At 38.4% G+C, this 18,604-nt stretch overlaps 1 protein-coding gene across 4 annotated transcripts in view; it reads right to left on the reverse strand.

Moving 5' to 3' along the window:
* Positions 1-18,604, reverse strand: part of BMPR1B (bone morphogenetic protein receptor type 1B) — a 425,442-nt gene that overhangs the window by 184,105 nt on the left and 222,733 nt on the right. For 2 of the 4 annotated variants that reach the window (XM_058721874.1, XM_058721869.1), the window contains exon 2: positions 3,938-4,094. The exons of 1 other annotated variant lie outside the window; for it this stretch is intronic. The gene's annotated coding sequence lies outside the window, so the exon portion shown is untranslated. Of the gene's footprint in view, positions 1-3,458; positions 3,648-3,937; positions 4,095-18,604 lie in introns of those variants that run through there. One more of the 4 variants, XM_058721871.1, reaches the window with a different exon arrangement.

Below are 18,604 nucleotides of genomic sequence, written 5' to 3' on the forward strand. Positions count from 1 at the left end.
TTATAGACTTTACATTCTAGTGGCGGGGCGGGGGGGGGCGGGGGGACCTAACAAACAAATATGGTATCATCTCATAAGAAAAAAAAGGCAATAATAAAAGTGAAACAAAATAATGTGATTAATACTGGGGGGAAAAAAGTTTAGGCAAGGGGGACTAAGAAAAGCCTTGCCTGAAGCAGAATCCTTTGAGCTGAAGCCTTAATGATGAGAAGGAGACAGCCTAGAAAGATCTGAAGGAAGAGTATTCCAGGCAGAAGGAATTGCTAATGAAAAGATACTTGAATAAAAAGAATCCTTGGTATTCAACTGACCAAAAAAAAAAAAAAAAAAAAGCCCAATAATTAGACAATGACTGGATGATGTAGTGTTTCAGATCAGTGGTTCCTAAACTGTGCTGCACACTGGAATTATCTGAGATGCTTTTAAAAATCCAGATATCCTGCAATATCCCAGACCAATTAAACCAGAATCACTGGAGTAGGAGCCAGAGATCAGTATTCTTTAAAACTCTCCATGTGATTCTGATATGCAGTCCCAGTGGAGAAGCACTAATTTAGGCCATGGTGAAGAATTTAAATTTTAGTCTAATTACATAAACAGCTACTGAAAGATTAAAATTTCAACTGAAATTTGTCATGTACCTAGACTGTTTCATTTCAACCTGGATATTTCGTTAAAAGGAGCAATACACCTTAGACATGTTAGTTCCTGAAGCAAATTCTTTTGAACAACAAAAATGAAGGCAATTATTGAAACACTTCCCTTTAAAAATGTGGGGCACCTGGATGGCTCAGTCAGTTGGGTATCTAAGTTTGGCTCAGGTCATGAACTCGTGGCTCACGAGTTCAAGCCCTGCGTTGGGCTCTGTGCTGACAGCTCAGAGCCTGGAGCCTGCTTTGGATTCCCCCCACCACCCCCCCTCTTCTTCACTCGTTTTCCCTCTCTCCCTCTTTCAAAAATAAGTAAACATTAAAAAATGTTAAAAAGTAAAAATTAAATAAAAATTAAATTTAGCTGAAAATTAGTTATTTTGGAAATGCCTACTGTATTCATTTTATGCACCTCCCTGTAAATTCTAGAATATATTTGCTTATATTTTGTGAATGACTTATCTCTTGTGAGGAAAACAAATACACAAACCTTTGAAACAGTATCTGAATTTTGCTGACATTATTCTTTTTGATGAGCTGTAAGACTGACCATGGGATTCCTCTAGTGTGGGTCACATGAGCACATGATCCACTCTGCTGTAAATGGTACATCATTTTGTGGCACGTAATTCTGTAAGATTTCACCTACTAGAGCTGAGTTAAGAAATAATATTTAAGGAGAAATGCGGTTGATTCACCAGCACTGCTGCGACCTGAGAAACTCATCACATTAAAATGTTTAGATACATTTATCAGATATAGATGACATTTCTATTGTTCAAATAAACACACCCGAATACCTTTTGTTGTACTGCACTGAGTAGAAAATAAAGCCCCTAATGGTAGTAAAACGTTTCATTTCCCAACTCTTGTGGTCAATTTAAATTCTTATTTTTTTAACAATAACTGTGCCTAAATTAAGGAACCTAAATTAAACTGTAAGAAAAGCAAAAGCAAGGAAGTCCCGGTCACATTCCAGGAGAGCAAACCAAGCAGCTAAAAACTGATTGAACTATCATGTGGTGCTACAGTCCTAAGATTTCCACTGATACAGCATCTTCTCCAGTTTCAATTAACATATTAATATAGGCTAACCAGCTGAAGGAGTTCTACTTAAAAATCCAACCACTCCACAGAAGGTAAACTTAGGATATTCCTTTACTTATCTACCCAAAACAAAACTTCATCAGAATTGTGTAAGTAGGGGCGCCTGGGTGGCTCAGTCAGTTAAGCAGCCGACTTCGGCTCAGGTCATGATCTTGTGGTCTGTGAGTTCAAGCCCCGTGTCGGGCTCTGTGCTGACAGCCCAGAGCCTGGAGCCTGTTTCAGATTCTGTGTCTCCCTCTCTCTGACCCTCCCCCATTCATGCTCTGTCTCTCTCTGTGTCAAAAATAAAATAAATGTTAAAAAAAAAAAAAATTAAAAAAAAAAAGAATTTCATAAGTAAAAAAAAAAAAAAAGTGCATATGTAAATATTATACTACCCCCAATTTTCCTCTAAAGGACAAATTTTCTACACAGTCTACTTGTCCTGGAATTCACAGAATGTAAGTAAAAAGGGTTGACAACTTCTACTAAAACTTTTCTTCGGAAAGCTCTATCTGATAAAGCCAGCCAAGGTAATCTCTCTATCTCAGAACAGCCTTTGCATTCTTTCTGTCCCTTTATGAAAACCCACAGCAATCCCAACTTGCATTACATACTTGTTTCCCTTTTCTTGTAGACAGTATCTGAACTGAAATCAGGAGCTATATTTTATGCATTTTTGCATATTCACACAACCTTTGTGGGGTTAAGCAAACATCTAATTAAGGAATGAATAATGAAAACTTATCAACCTCCCAAGGCTGAAGATAAGACAGAACAGCTCAGTGCTGGTATGACCTTCTGCAAATATACATCGCCACTGCCAAGCCCTGACTACCATTCTCTCCTTCCTTGGTAAACTAAAAGAGAAGTAAAAAAAAAAATACATGAAAATGTGAAATGAGAGGCGCCCTTATGTTCCAAACAAGAAGGGTGGATCAATGAGAAAGAGGATTTGATGATTAAAGACTGCAGACTCAAATGAAAAATAAAATAGAACCATAAATCCATTCAATCACTTGTTCCTTCCGCAAACAATTTTGAATACCTAAAATATTCCAGGCACCTATAACATACAAAAGTAAATGAAACGCAACTCATGCCTCCAGGTAGCACACAGTTAAATGCTATAATGCACAGTAATAAAAGCAACGCAAGAGCTATGCCTAAGTGATACAGAGATACAAGTACCTCATTCAATGGTACTGATGGTAGTGGAACTAAGGTTGGTTTGTTTGTTTTTTTACAACGTTTATTCAATTTATTTTTGAGAGAGAAAGAGAGTGTGAGTGGAGAGGGACAGAGAGAGACACAGAATCTGAAGCAGGTTCCAAGCTCCGAGCTGTCAGCACAGAGCCCAACATGGGGCTCGAACCCACAAACCGTGAGATCATATCTGAGCCACAGTCAGATGCTTAACTGACTGAGCCACCCAGGCACCCTGATAGTGGAACTAAGTCTTAATAGGGTGAGTAGAAATTATTCTAGGATAAGAGGCAAAGGGGGATCCATTCCAGAAAGAGACAGAACAAAGGCATAAAAAGCAAATAAATAAATAGGACATTTTAATTCCTTCATAAAGTGAACGACAAGTACAACTGTCATGAATAAACACGCTAAATAAACTGTTACTACCTTTCACAGCACAATTAAAATGTGAAGTCAACTGGGATAATCTGAAAATATTTTTATCAAAATCTGGCATTCCAATTACCTACTCACCTCATGTTACTTTTGTTACTTTATGATCCAGTTTTCCAATTATTTTATCATTTGCCACTTTTATAGGTTTGCCATGTACCTATGATGAAACTTCCTTTGTTCCAAAGACAGTTCAATAGTCTTAAAATCAGGTTATAATTAAATGAACAAGCCTACTGCCAATTTCACTAGGCTCCTTGCTGGAAATCAGACTGTATTGCAGAGAAATTTCCCTGAGGGCAAACTGTTGAGGCATAATTATGACTATGACACGGACTAAGCAACCCTATGTTGCAACTTATTATATTATAGCTACACTTTGCAAATATTTTAAAAGATCATTCAAAGTATGGTTAATAAATCACTAAGTAACACTGTCTTCAATCTTGTGAAGACTGAATTTTCATCATCAGTGGGCCAGGCTGATGGCTAAAAAGTGATGTACTCTCCTACGTACAGTAATTGCAATCAACTGTGACGATCCATTCATTTTATATCACCTTTGACCCTTTTAAGAGGGCTGAATGGAGCCTGGTCCTCGATAGCCCTGTGAAGATACGGTCGTGTTTCACGTAGGCAGTGGTTTTCTGGTCGCTGGCTTTCACAGGCTGCCGCGTGCCTGGCTCTCCCACAAAAACCAGCTGGATAGTGTTGTTGCTGAAAGCAGAGGAGAAACCGAAGTGGAAAGATGCAGTGAACGGGGTCCAGCCCAGGCAGACAAAATATCTGAAACTGTCGAAAAATTTTCCAAAGCGCACATGGCTCACTTATCTAGTGACACAGGACAAACTGAACTGCTGTGGCCAACAAGAAAGGAGACGCCAGCAGCTGCACACTCATCACCTTTAATGAAGCCTTCGCTCTTCACAGTTGTGAAACTCAACCATATGGTTCTTGCTATTTGAAAAGATCCGTTTTAAGAGTCACTGGGAAAATCTGTCAGTACTTATGCAGAGTTAGATTTTAGGAAGAGATGGGATTTCTCTTCACTTTTACAGAACATTTTTCCTCTTTTGCTACAAAAACACAAGGTTTCAATAGCTGGCCAGTTAAAACTATTACCATTCATAAACTCTGCATGTCTGAGAACTTGATATACCCTAAAACATGTACCACCCACAATCATAAGTTTGGCCTAGCCAAGAGAAAAACACCAAATTTAGAATCCCATTACATGCTATCACTGGAAATTCACTGAATGTTTAATTAGTAAAACTAGAAGATGAACCCGAGGATGTTCAGCTCAAGTGTTTTTGTTCTTTTTTTTTTTTTTTTTTTTTAACACAAAAGGTTTTATCTTCATCTCTAACAACATCTATTTCCACATTCTATAACTTTAGAATTCACCTCTAAAGGCTGGGTACAAAGGAGTGTGGTAGATTTTATTTTCCAAAAATGCCCACAACAGTATCGCCCACAGCAAATGCTCTTCTTACATCCATTTGAGAGGTGAAGTCTAAACTCTTTCTCCTTAACTCTGGATAAGCTTATGACTATGGTAAAAGTGAACCTCTGTGCTTCAAGGCCAGGGGATAACATGTGATTCAACTCCCCCCTTACTCCTAAGAACCTGTGTTCTTGAAGTCTTTAGTTGCCATTTTAGCAGTCTCACCATGCAGAGGACAGACACAGTGCCGTAAAAGAGAGACCCAAGTTCCCCATAGTGGGGAAATCAGAGAGGCCTCCAGACTAAGTGAGCACAGACGTGCATGGACAGCTCCTAGCTGCTTCAGTCCCCCTGCTGTTCCTGCTCCAGACCCCATCTGACTGGAAAGGCATGAAACACTCTGTGCCAGAACCACCTAGTGGAGCTCTGCCCAAATGCTGACACACACATACCAGGCAAGACAGGTAAGAACACTGTTTTTTGCTATTTTAAGTTGCTAAGTTATATAGTTATAAAGCTACAGTTTTGTCAAAATGCAACACATAACTGGAACACACTTTAATATCAGGGGTGAAGTGGGATAATAAAAAATTGGATAAACCGAGAGGTGCCTGGGTAGCTCAGTGGGTTGAGAGTCTGACTCTTGGTTTTGGTTCAGGTCCCGAACTCACGATTCTGTGAGTTTGAGGTCCACAGCACAGGGCCTGCCTGGGATTCTCTGTCTCCTTCTCTCTCTGCCCCTCCCCCACTCATTCTGTCTCTCTGTCTCAACAATATATAAACAAACATTTTTAAAATTTTAAATAAACCCAAACATACGGTATTGGTCTTTGGACCAGACCGTAGATGGAAGCTGAAGGAGACTATTAGTGGAAGACTAATAGGCCTCAAAGAGTTGGACTGTGAGAGTTCCAGAGAAATAAGTGTTTTGTTTTTGGAAGAGGCAGAAAAGGAGACTCTTGTTACATGGCTGCAGTACATTTAGCAATATTGCTGCCCACAGTGATGTGGAAAATAAAAAAAGCACCTAATGATATCCAAAGATCTGGCTAAGGAGATTTTCAAGCAGAATAGTGAAAGAAACGCCTGCCTTCCTTTTGCTACTTAGCATGAGATGTACAGAGATGTACAGAGAATGGTGAGTTAAAAAATTTTTTGCTTTTCAGCAAAATTTGGAGGGTCTATAAAGAGACAGGATTTGCTGGGTTTCCAAAACAAAACTGTTTTTCATTCCCTATCACTTCAGAGAGCAAAAGAGTCTCAAAGTAATGGCAAGGCTCAAGGAAAAGCAAAATGCAGGTGTAGTCAGAAAGATCTGGTCCACAAATAAAGGTAAGTGTGTGATTAAAAGTACTCTTTATTAACACCTCGGGAATATTAAGGTGGTGCCTTATAAGTCCTGTAAGACAGAAAAAAAAGGCCTTATAAGGATCTTCTAGGCATATGTACCAACTTTCTTTGATGAACAACTGGACACAGGGAATCTTAAGGGTGTTTATCCAACTGCAGCCTGATAGAGAAGCCCTGAAAAAGGAGAGATTATATGCAAAATTTTACGGGTGTGGCTTTTGCTAACAGTGGATTACTTTTTTTTAAGATTTTATTTAAATTACAGTTAATTAACATATAGTGTAATATTAGTTTCAGGAGTAGAATTTTGTGATTCTTCACTTACATACAACACCCAGTGCTCATCACAAGTGCCCTCCTTAATACCCATCTAGCCCATCCCCCCACTCACTTCCCCTCCAGAAATCCCCATTTTGTTCTCTATAGTTAAGAAAAGCTGTTTTATGGTTTCCCTCTCTCTTTTTTTCCCATGTTCATCAGTTTCATTTCTTAAATTTCACATATGAGTGAAATCATATAGTATTTGTCTTTCTGACTTATTTCACTTAGCGTAATATACTCTAGCTCCATCCATGTCATTGCAAATGGCAAGATTTCATTCTTTTATGGCTGGGTATTATTCCACAGTATGTATGTACTACTTCTTTATCCACTTACAAGTCAATGGACATTTGGGCTCTTTCCATAATTTGGCTATTGTTGGATGTGCAGGGGTGCAGGGGCTCCTGGGTGGCTCAGTCAGTTAAGCATACAACTCTGGACTTCAGTTCAGGTCATGAGCTCATGGTTTGTGAGCTCATGGTCTGCACCATCAGAGCCTGCTTGGGATTCTTTGTCCCAGAGCCTGCTTGGGATTCTTTGTCTCCCACTCTCTGCCCCTCCCCTGCTTGTTCTCTCTCTCTCTCTCTCTCTCTCTCAAAATCAATAAATGTTAAATACACACATACATACATACATACCCCGGGATGAATGTGCCCCTTTGAATCAGTATTTTTGTGTCCTTTGGGTAAATACCTAGTAGTGCAATTGCTGGATCATAGGGTAGTTCTATTTTTAACTTTTTGAGGAAGCTCCATACTGTTTTCCAGAGTGGCTGCACCAGTTTACATTCCCACCAACAGTGTAAGAGCATTCCCCCTCCTCCTCATCCTCACTGACAGTTGTTATTTCCTGTGTTGTTAACTTTGGCCATTCTGACAGGTGTGAGGTACTATCTCCTCATGGTTTCAATTTGTACTTCTCTGATGATGAGTGATGTTGAGCATCTTTTCATGTGTCAGCTGGCCATCTGTATGTCTTCAGAAAAATGTCTATTCATGTCTTCTGCCCATTTCTTAAATAGATTATTTGGTTTTGGGGTGTTGAGTTTGATACATTTTTTCTAGATTTTGGATACTAACTCTTTATCAGATTCTGTCATTTGGAAATATCTTCTCCCATTCTGTAGGCTGCCTTTTAGTTTTGTTGATTGTTTCCTTCACTGTGCAGAAGCTTTTACCTTGATGAAGTCTCCATACTTCAGTTTTGCTTTTGTCTCCCTTGCCTCTGGAGGCATATCTAATAAGACACTGCTATGGCTGACATCAAAGAGGTTGCTGCCTGTGTTCTCCTCCAGGATTTTGATGGTTTACTGTCTCACATTTAGATCTTTCATCTATTTTGAATTTGTTTTTGTGTATGGTGTAAGAAAGTGGCCCAGTTTCATTCTTTTGCATGTTTCTGTCCGGTTTTCCCAACACCATGATTTGAAAAGACTGTCTTTTTTCCACTGGATTATCTTTTCTGCTTTCTTGAAGTTGACCGTATAGTTGTGAGTTCATTTCTGGGTTTTCTATTCTGTTCCGCTGATGTCATATTGTGCTAATGCCATATTGTCTTGATCATGACAGCTTTGTAATATAACTTGGAGTCTGGAATTGTGATGCCTCCTGCTTTGCTTTGCTTTTTCAAGACTGCTTTGGCTATTTAGAGTCTTCTGTGGTTCTATACACATTTTAGGATTGTTTGTTCTAGCTCTGTAAAATATGCTGGTATTATTTTGATAGGGATTGCATTAAATGTGCAGACTGCCTTCAGTAATATAGACATTTTAACAATATTTGTTCTTCCAATCCATGAGCCATGGGATGTTTTTCCATTTCTTTGTGTCATATTCAATTTCTTTCATAAGTTCTATAGCTTTCAGCATACAGATCTTTTACATCTTTGGTTACTTTTAATCCTAAGTATCTTATGGCTTTGATGGAATTGAAAATGGGATCAATTCCTTAATTTCTCTTTCTGCTGCTTCATAATTGGTATATAGAAATGCGACAGATTCCTGTACAATTATTTTGTATCCTGAAACTTTACTGATTCCATGTATCACCTTGAGCAATTTTCGGGGGAGTCTTTTGGGTTTCCACATAGAGTATCATGTCTTCTGAGAATATTGAAAGTTCAACTTCAAGGAGCACCTAGGTGGCTCAGTTGGTTGAGCACCCAACTTCACCTCAGGTCATGATCTCACAGTTCATGAGTTCAATCCCTGGGCTGGGCTCTGGGCTGACAGCTCAGAACCTGAAGCCTGGCTCAGATTCTGTCTCCCTCTCTGCCCCTCTCCCACTCATGCTTTGTCTCTCTCTCTCACTCAAAAAATGAATAAACTTAAAAATATTTTTTTATAAAGATGTTCAACTTCTTTGCTGATTTGGATGTCTTTTATTTCTTTTTGTTGTCTGATTTTCTGAGGTTAGGATTTCTAGTTCTATGTTAAAAAACAATGGTAAGAGTAGATATCCCTGACTTGTTCCTGACCATAGTGGAAAAGCTCACAGTTTTTCCCCACTGAGGATTATATTAGCTGGGGGTCTTTCATATATGGTCTTTCTGAGGTTAGGTTCCCTCTATCCCTACTTTGTTAAAGGTTTTTATCAAGAATGGGTGCTGTCCTTTGTCAAATGCTTTTTCTGCATCTATTGAGAGGATAATATCATATGATTCTTATCATTTCTTTTCTTAATGTAGTTAGATGCTGACTGAACTGTGAATATTGAACCACCCTTGCAGCCCAGGAATAAATCTCACTTGATCATGTGGTAAATAATTCTTTCAATGTACTCTTGGATTTGATTTGCTAGTACCTACCTGAGAATATCTGCACCCATATGCATCAGAAATATTGGCCTGTAATTGTCCTTTGTAGTGCAGTCTTTGTCGGTTTTGAAATCAAGGTTATGCTGGCCTCAGAGAATGAATTTGGAAGTTTTTCATTCCATTTCTATTCTTTGAAATAGTTTGAGAGAAACAGGTATTAACTCTTCTCTAAGTGTTTGGTAGATTTCTCCCAAGAAGGCATCTGGTCTAAGACCTTTGTTTGTTGGGAGATTTTTGATAACTGATTCAATTCCTTTGCTGGTTATTGGTCTGTTCAAATTTTCTGTTCCTTCCTGATTCACTTTTAGTAGTTTATATGTTTCTAGGCATTTACCCATTTCTTCCAGATTGCCCAATTTGTTGGCATATAATTTTTTATAATACTCTCTTAGAATTGTTTATATTTCTGTGGTGTTGGTTGGATCTCTCCTCTCTCATTCATGATTTTATTTATTTGGGCCCTTTCTCCTTCCTTTTTGGTAAGTTTGGTTATCAATTGTATTAATTCTTTCAAAGAAACAACTCATTGATCTGTCCCACTGTGGGATTTTGTTTGTTTATATATCATTTATTTCTGCTCTAATCTTTGTTTTTAATTTTTTTAATGTTTATTTATTTTTGAGAAGGAGAGAGAGAGAGAGTGCACATGCAGGTGAGCAGCAGAGAGAGAGGGAGATAGAGAATCTAAAGCAGGTTCTGCACTGTCAGTGCAAAGCCTGATGTGAGGCTCAAACCCACGAACTATGAGGTCATGACCTAAGCTGAAGTCAGATGCTCAACCAAGTCACCCAAGTGCCCCTGCTCTAATCTTTATTATTTTTCTTCTGCTGCTGGCTTTAAGTTTCATTTGCTCTTCTTTTTCTAGCTCCTTTAGGTGTAAGGTTAGGTTTTGAATTTGTGATTTTTCTTGCTTCTAGAAGTACGCTTGTATTGCTATATACTTCCCTCTTATGACTGCTTTGGCTGCATCCCAAAGGTTTTGGACACGTGTTTTCATTACGATTTGTTCCATGTATTTTTTAACTTCTTCTTTAATTTCCTGGTTTGCCTTTTCATTTTTTAGTAGGATATTCTTTAAACCCCATGTATTTATGGCCTTTCCAAATTTTTTTCTTGTGGTTGACTTCAAGTTTTATAGTGTTGTGGTCAGAAAATCAGCATGGTATGATCTCAATCTTTTTGTACTCACTGAGGCCTGACTTATGACCCAGTATGCGACCTATTCTGGAGATTGTGCTATGTGAACTCGAAAAGAACGTGTATTCTGCTGCTTTAGGATGAAATGTTCTGAATATATCTGTTAACTCCATCTGGTCTAGTGTGTCATTCAAAGCCAATGTTTCCTTGTTAATTTTCTGAGTAGATAATCTGTCTATTGCTGTAAGTGGGGTGTTAAAGCCCCCTACTATTATGGTACTATTATCAATGAGTTTCTTTATGTTTGTTATGAATTGATTTATATATTTGAATGCTCTCAAGTTGGGGGCAGAAATATTTACAACTGTTAGATCTTGTTATTATGATGTAACACCCTTCTTCATCTCTTGTTACAATCTTTGGTTTAAAATCTAGTTTGTCTAATATAAGTATGGCCACTCTGGCTTTCTTTTGACATCCATTAGCATTATAGATGGTTCTCCATTCCTTCACTTCCCATCTGCAGGTGTCTTTAGGTCTAAAATGAGTCTCTTATGGGTAGTATACAGATGGGTCTTGTTTTCTTTTGTTTTTTCCCATTCTGATAGCCTATGTCTTTTGATTGGAGCATTGAGCCCATTTGCATTCAGAATGATTACTAACAGATATGAATTTAGTGCCATTGTGTTACCTGTTATTTAATTGTTTCTGGAGATTTTCTCTGTTCCTTTCTTGTCTTTGTTGCTTTTGTCTTTCCCACTTAAAAAGTCCCATTTAACATTTCTTGCAGGGCTGTTTTAGTGGTCATGAACCTGCAAGCTTTTGTTTGTCTATGAAAATCTTTATCTCCCCTTTTATTCTGAATGACAGCCTTTCTGGATAGAATACTCTATCCAGAGTATTCTGCATATTTTTCCTATTTAGCATGTTGAATATATCATGCCACTCCCTTCTGTCCTGTCAAGTCTCTGTGGCAATATCTGCTGCTAACTTTGCCCTTGTAAGTTAGGGATTTCTTTTTTCTTTCTCCTATTAGTATTTTTTCTTTATCTATATATTTTGTAAATTTAACTATGATATGTTTTGGTGTTGGCCTGCTTTTGTTGATTTTGATCAACAAGTTGATCAAGTTCTCTGTGCCTCCTAGATTTGGACTTTTTTTTCCTTCCCTAGACTAGGGAAGTTTTCAGCTATAATTTGCTCAATTAAACTTTCTGCCCCTTTTCCCCTCTCCTTCTGGTGACTCCTATGATATGAATGCTATTATGCTTTATGGAGTTGCTGGGTTCTCCAAGTCTACATTCATGATCCAATATTTTTATTTCCCTCTTCTTTCAGCTTCATTATTTTCCATAATTTTAGCTTCTATATAACTTATTCATTCCTTCACTTCTTCCATCCTTGTGCCCATTACCTCCAGTCAGTTTTATATCTCAGTTATAGCATTTTTTTAAATTTCAGCCTGACTGGTTTTTAGGTCTTTTATCTCCATGGTAAGGGACTCCCTGGGGTCTTCTATGTTTTTCTCAAGGGCCAGCTACTATACTAATGATTGTTGCTTTAAATTCTTGATCAAGCACATTACTTATACCTGTTTCAATGAGATCCCTGGCCATGACCTTTCCTTGTTCTTCCTTTTGAGAGGAATTCCTCTAATTTGGCAGTTTGTCTACATCTCTGTCTTCTTCTGTGTGTTAGAAAAGCCTGCTATGTTTCCTGATCCTGAGAGTAATGGCTTTATAAACAAGAGGTCATACACTGTTCAGGGCCTGGCACTTTGGGAAGTGTCTCTGGTGTATGCTCTGTGCACTCTGCTACTGTGTTTTGGATGCTCCTTCCTCCTCAGGTCAGTCCTCTGAAGAGTTTCCCCCTGTCTGCAGTGGGGAGTGTTTTGACCCTGTCCAGGGTATGGTGAGTTTTGACTAGGTGTGCTCTGCTCTTGTTAAGAGAGAACTGATGATGCTAGAGCACCTGGGTGGCTCAGTCAGTTAAGCATCCAACTCTTGACTTCAGCTCAGGTCATGATCTCACGGTTTGTGAGTTCAAGCCCCACATTAGGTTTCATGTTGACAGTGTGGAACTTGCTTGGGATTATCTCTCTCTTCCCCCTTTTCTCTGCCCCTCCCCTGCTCTCTGTCTCTCAAAGTAAATAAACAAACTTCAAAAAAAATAAAAAAGAGATGTATACTATTTCCACTAGAACCGAAGCTTTGCAGACTCTATGCTCAGTAGATGTGGTGTATGTGGTGGGGGAGGGGGATACTGGTCGTCTGGGGACAGGCCCACTGCTCTAGTTCTCACGTACACTTGCCTGGGAAAAGCAGCACCTGCAGAGCTCAAGGGGGGCGGGGCTCGGTGTAAGCAGTTTACATCGCCACTGTTGGCACTGTGTTGCTTACTGAGGTTAGTTTATGCTGAGGGGTCGGGGAGAGAAATGGTGCCTGCCAGCTCCTTTGTCTCTGGAAAGGCAATGCCACTTTTCAGATGTGCTCCAAGAAGGGGAACCAGCTCTTTCTGTGCAGCCCAGGATCTTCTGCCCCTTGCCTACCTTCCCTCTTCCTCCATAGCGGCACTGCAGCACCCACCAGGCTCCACACCTGCCACATCATGGACCTCTAAAATTCCAGTATTTGAGCCCTTTGGTTGTAAAAACTCACGAAAATCAACCTCTCTCACTTTCCCAGTCAACAGCTTTGGGGAAGTGTCTTCCCTGTATGATCCCCTGTGTACTCTCTCTCCTCTCTTAATGACCAGGGCTCCCTCCCCTCAGTGGCACTCGCAATCTACTTCCCTGCAAATAACATCTCTGCACCTCTTACCTTCCACGAGGTGACCTCTTCTCTCCCTGTAATTGTGCAGTTTGTTCTGTCAGTCCTCAGATCGATTTATTGGGTATTCAGGATGACTGGATATTTAGCTAGGTGAGTTGGACGGATCAGGCAAGCCTACTACTCCACCATCTTAGCTCCTCTAACAGAATGGATTATAAACTGATACCTAAGAAAACCTAAAGATTTTTAAGAATTATATCAGCTAGAGCTAAAATGTTACATGGGTTTCAGGTACACAGCACAGTGATTCTCTAAGCTTCTACATTATGCTACATTCATCACAAGGTAGCTACCATCTGCCACCATACCACACAACATCATTACAACACCATTGACTATATTTCCTATGCTGCGTCTTTCATCCCGTGACTTATTCATTCCGTAACTGGAAGTCTGTACCTCCCACTCCCCTTCACCCATTCTGCTCACCCCCCTCGCTTCTGGCAACCATCGGCGTGTTCTCTGGCAGTACTCTCTTGAAGCATTCAGCCACCATGATAGCAGTGTAACTGCCTTGAAGCTACCATGCTGTGAAGAAGCCTGAATTAGCCTATGTGGACAGACCACACAGACAGGCCCTTAAAAGCACATGAAAAGAAAGAGATGCTGGACTAGCCCCCAGGTGCTCCAGCCGGCCCCTGTCCCAACTCCAGTCCTTATCTGACTGTAAATGCATGAAAAGAGCCTGAGCCAGGAGCAAAGAACCATACCATATACAAATTCCTGACCCACAAAAACTGTGATGGATAATAGTTGTAGTTTTAAGCCACAATGGATGGGAATGATTATATGGCTAAAGGTAATAATAATGAAAACCACAAATTATTGTGTCTTATTTTGGTCATATATGGGTAGTGTCATTACAGTTGCTAAAAACAGGAATAGATACTTTGAATAAAACAAAGACTTTTTATAGACATTGTCAATCTTTAGGTGAAATCATTAAACAAAACTGAAGAGGTGAGATATAACCTCAAGGTATTAAATAAACAAAGGCAAATTAAAAGATGCACATATTCAGTAATCAAACTACCCAAGTCTCTAACCAAGACTTGAATCTCAGAGAACCCTTGAGGATGATTCTTGGACAACAGTAGCTCTGCACTTTTTCACAACAAAGCAATATTCTGGGTCTTATCTGCAATGTTGGCCAAGGACATATTTGACTCCTAACCTGGCTGTTTGCCAGAGCCCACATACTAAGGAGACCCTGGAGCCTGCAGTACCCCAACACCCTTTATAACACCTTAAAGAGCAATCTGGAAGCTTTCTCCCTGTGTAGTCTGCTGGCTTTTCAGAGTCAGTGAAGTATTTTTTGATATATATGGGATCTCTATGAACGAGAGCACAACTGAGAAAACAATGCACCAAACTCTAAAATATTTGTCCCAAACTGTTTGTAGTTCATTTATCTTAGCTCCTCTATCAATAGGTAAAAATAAATGCATATTTGGGGAAGCAGGAGGTAGAGGAAGAAGGCAATTGTCTGCAGTTCTATAAATTAGCAAGTGTTTGCTAAGTGCTTAGTGTGTTCCCTGCCTATGCTAGGAGATTTGGGGACATACAAAAGTATAAACCACAAATCCTATTCTGAAGAAAGTTTTAATGCAGCTGGGAATACTGATCTCATTAGGGAAGGAAGGAAGGGAAGGAAGGAGGGAAGGAAGGGAAGGAAGGAGGGAAGGAAGGAAGGGAAGGAAGGAGGGAAGGAAGGAAGGGAAGGAAGGAGGGAAGGAAGGAAGGGAAGGAAGGAGGGAAGGAAGGAAGGGAAGGAAGGAAGGAAGGGAGGAAGGAAGGAAGGAAGGGAGGAAGGAAGGAAGGAAGGGGAAAGAGAGAGAGATGAGGGAGTGAGGGAGGAAACAAAGAAAAGAATTTATAAAATAAAATAACAAAACACAAAACTGTGGTATAATATTAGACATAAGAGCCCAGCTTAGGCTTCAGAGAAGAGGTACAAAACAAAAGAGACACAGCAAAGATATGATATGAACATAAATGGAATCTGCAGTGGCAGATAATGGGTCTATCTGACTGCATCAGGGATTTGGGGGCAGAGTTGGAAAAGGGAGAAGGGATTCATGAGAAGACCAGAAAATAGGGAGCCCTGAATAATAATCTAAAAAAGGCTAGATAAAGTTGGTAAAAGCTGTTGAATAAAGATTCAAACGGAAAAAAAATCATTCCACCTACAGAAACTGCATGCTAAGAATTTTTAGTAAATAAAATGAAGGATAAATATTAGAATAAGAATAGTTATCTTTTTTAGAAATACAATGGAGGTACCTGGGTGGCTAAGTAGGTTAAGCGTCCTACTCTTGATTCAGTTCAGGTCATGATCTCATGGTTTGTGAGATTGAGTCTCACATCAGGCTCTGCACTAACAATGCAGAGCCTGCTTAGGATTCTCTTTCCCTTTCTCTCTGCCCCTCCCCAACTCATGCATGCTCTTTCAAATAAACATTAAAAGAAATAGAAATATAATGAAGTTTTAATAGCCCTAATATATTTTAGAGTACACACAACTTGATTAGAAAAACACTAAATAATAGGCAAAATCACATAGAGATAACTCATAGAAGAGAACCATAACCGTGAAAATAATTGAACTTCACTGGTGATAAAACAAATGAAATTTAAAACAACACTAAGAGTTTCCAGCTAAGTCAATCAGTATAAGTTTTGATAAAATTCAATAATGGCAAGGATGTAGAGAGAAAGGCACACTTGTACACCTATATCTCTAAATATGAATTAATACAAACATTCTGGAAAGCAACTTGGATATATGACTGCAGTTTAAAATGTCAATGCTTACTTTTTGGTAGGAATTTTTAGAAGTCGATCATAAGGAAAAGTCATAAATTCAAAGACTGAATTTAATTCAGTAAGTGAATTCTGAGTAATCTTGAAAGAGTAGTAATTATCAGTTATTACTGTAACACTGGTATTTATTTAGCAGTTACTATGAACTGTGTCTTATGAAAATATTTTTACTACACTACTTATAATATTTAAATACTTCAAGGTCAGCATGATCTCCATCTTCTAAATGGTAAAACTAAATAATGTAAAGTCACAAATCCAAAAATAATTATACCTAGAACTGAAATCTGCATATGTCTAACTCCAAAATTTGGCTCCCTCTACTATGTCTTTATACTAAAAAATAATTACATTTATTATTACAAAGAAACAAAAGAAACCTAAGTGACCAGTGATGTAACATCATGCATTATTGAAAGTATATTTTCAGGGGAGCCTATGTGGCTTAGTTGGTTGAGCATTCAACTTTGGCTCAGGTCGTGATATCATGGCTCGTGAGTTTGAGCCCCACGTTGGGCTCTGTGCTAACAGCTCAGAGCCTGGAGCCTGCTTCAGATTCTGTGTCTCCCTCTCTCTCCATCCCTCCCCTGCTCACATTGTCTCTCTCAAAATAAATAAACACTTTTTAATAATAAAAAAAAAGAAAGTATATTTTCAAACAAAATTTAGTAACTTGAGACATGCTCAAGGTACATTTGAATATTACCAAAAAGCTAAGTTAATGAAAACATTTATGCAATATACTTATTATGAACATGCATGTATGTGTAACTGTAGAATAAGTAATGGAACTGGAACCAATATGTTATTCGTGGTCATGTGAGGTGATGGATAATGAATAGATCTATTTTCTTCTTTTTATTGTCTACATTTCCCAAATATTCTTACAATGTGCAGATATTATTTTTCTATTCAAAAAGATCATAATAAAGTGACCATTTTATTTTTTTATTTTTTTTAACGTTTATTTATTTTTGAGACAGAGAGAAACAGAGCACGAACAAGGGAGGGTCAGAGAGAGGGAGACACAGAATCTGAAACAGGCTCCAGGCTCTGAGCTGTCAGCACAGAGCCTGACGCAGGGCTCGAACTCACGGACCGTGAGATCATGACCTGAGCCGAAGTCGGAAGCTCAACTGACTGAGCCACCCAGATGCCTCTAAAGTTACCTTTTTAAAGAAAAAGTAAACAAGCAACTTATCTAAAGTCACAGCAAGAGGAGAAAAGACATTAAATACAAATTATATGTTTTAAGTGGACCTAATTCCACCCAAAATATGTTGTAAAGAGGACTCAAAGTTTCTTCAAAGACTTCACACTATCCATAACTTACTGCAGGAGAAAAAAGGCAGAATTTTAAAGAGTTAATAGAACACTGTTCATACTATATTACATTTCACAGTAACAGTGCTCATTTGAATACTTCTTTTAATTTCTTAAATAATTCTGAGGATAAATTTATAATTAATGATCACCAAACTATCACTACAAATAAAATACACTGTCAAAGAAAATCAAATGATATTAAAATCATTTAGGAACCTTATTTTTTTTAATTATTATTTTTAAATAAGAACATATTCTATGTCTTTTATTTATAGCACATTTGTCTAGGACATGAACTATTTTAAGTACAGAACCTACCTATATTAATTTAAAACTATAGGGTTTTAGAAGAGATTAATTGGATCCTGGCATACAATTTTATCGCAGCAAGTGCTTTTAATTAGATTATATTTTATTGCTAATAAAATTTATGTTAGTCTCATTATTAGAATTTACATAAAAAGTTATTAGAGGCCTTGAAAACTTGACTTTTGTTGGATTAAACAATCCAAAATATTCCATAACATTAAATATTGAAAGTAGTAAGCCTATTGATAAATAAGCAATAAGAGAAAAATGGTAACAAAATCTGATCTTTGTGGTGCCAGTCTCAATGAGACCAGAAAGCTCAACAGATATGAAGCTGATGCCTGCAGTTGAGGCATCTCTGAATTAAATTAGAATAGTACATGCTTATCCATCATGTTTTGTCGTGGGAAATTTAACACTGCAGTTAACTGACACAGAGGATAGAGGGGAGGGCTAAATTGTTTTTCCCTAAATTGACAAGTAGAATAACAAACCACCTTGGTAAGATTTAGATTTTAGCAGTGACTAATTCGGTTACATGTTGAGTTAAAACACCAATGTAATCATTCTACTTTGACCAACAGACACTCAAATAATTTTTTTTTCTTACATCAAACAACCTTTCTATAAAACACATCCATTCCTAAAGGGAAAACAGTTATTTTTATTTATCATATTCCATGGCCCAGTTCTTTCACTTCACAAGTACTCAAACTAAGGCCCAAAGGGGTTTGGTGACTTTCCACAAAGTCAATCAGTGATCAGAAACACCAAATAGTTTCTCCAAAACCTCACAACTCTACACAGTTTCTCTGACAATGTTTTCAAGTCCCTTGCCTCCCTACCTATGGGATATATCTAGATTCCCC

This window comes from Neofelis nebulosa, chromosome 3, assembly GCF_028018385.1.
Source record: "Neofelis nebulosa isolate mNeoNeb1 chromosome 3, mNeoNeb1.pri, whole genome shotgun sequence".
In the NCBI taxonomy this organism is placed as follows: Eukaryota; Metazoa; Chordata; class Mammalia; order Carnivora; family Felidae; genus Neofelis; species Neofelis nebulosa.